The sequence below is a fragment of the Athene cunicularia genome (genome assembly GCF_003259725.1).
Source record: "Athene cunicularia isolate RWA chromosome 4 unlocalized genomic scaffold, athCun1 chr4_part1, whole genome shotgun sequence".
NCBI classification, from domain to species: Eukaryota; Metazoa; Chordata; class Aves; order Strigiformes; family Strigidae; genus Athene; species Athene cunicularia.
Window position 1 is genome coordinate 9,389,412 of NW_020799098.1, and position 867 is coordinate 9,390,278.

An 867-nucleotide genomic window follows, 5' to 3' on the forward strand; every position below is an offset into this window, starting at 1 on the left:
GGACAGTGCGGCGTCGTGTGCCGGATCCGCGGGGGTAGCGGCGGGACGGCTTCGGACCCGGGCAAAGCCGCGCGTGTCCCCCCCAAGGCTGCGCACCTCCGCCGGCGTCGGGGAGACGCTTGCTTAGGAAAGGCCTCGAAGGGACCAGAATCTTCCAGCCATCAAATTTCATGTCATCCTTTATACTCTCAGGACTGCGCGTGGAGGTCGAGCTGTTGAGAGCGAAGCCTGGCACTGAGCAAACAGGCGCCTGCCGGCCATCCCTGCGGTGGGGCCGCGCTTTCCTTGGCAGCATAGAGGTAGAACCTGTTGAGCAAGGCCTAGCTATCAGAGAGGTTACGCTGGTGTAGTATTTCTCACAGGAGGAGGGGAGCGTGGTGGGCTGGACTGATGTATTTCTTGGACCGGTTTAGTTACGCCCGTGTTCTCATACTGGTAGAACAGCTTGGGAAGAAAAAGCCTTAAACGAGTACAAAAAGAAAGGCTAAGTTACATTTTATTATTATTTCTAATAATGTTTACTGTGTGTATATGTATGCACGTATATAACAACATATGAGACGCGGAGCTCTATTTGCGCATGCAGCCTTATTGCACTGCCCTCAGCACAGTCAGAGAAGGTGTTTCTGTACCAAAACCCACGTCTGTCCAGTTACAGAGTAAGTGAAAATCACTGCCCGCAAGTGGTAGAGGGGGCAGAAAGAAGACTTTTGTCACTGTGATAGAGAGCAGCCTCCTGTGTTAGCACCTTAGCCACTCGTAGGTGTCAGGATAAAAAGACACCACAATGAAGAATATGTGGGGAAGAATTTACAGGGATCAGAACGTGGTTAAAGGAGGAGATACTGAACTTCAGAGTTGAGACGC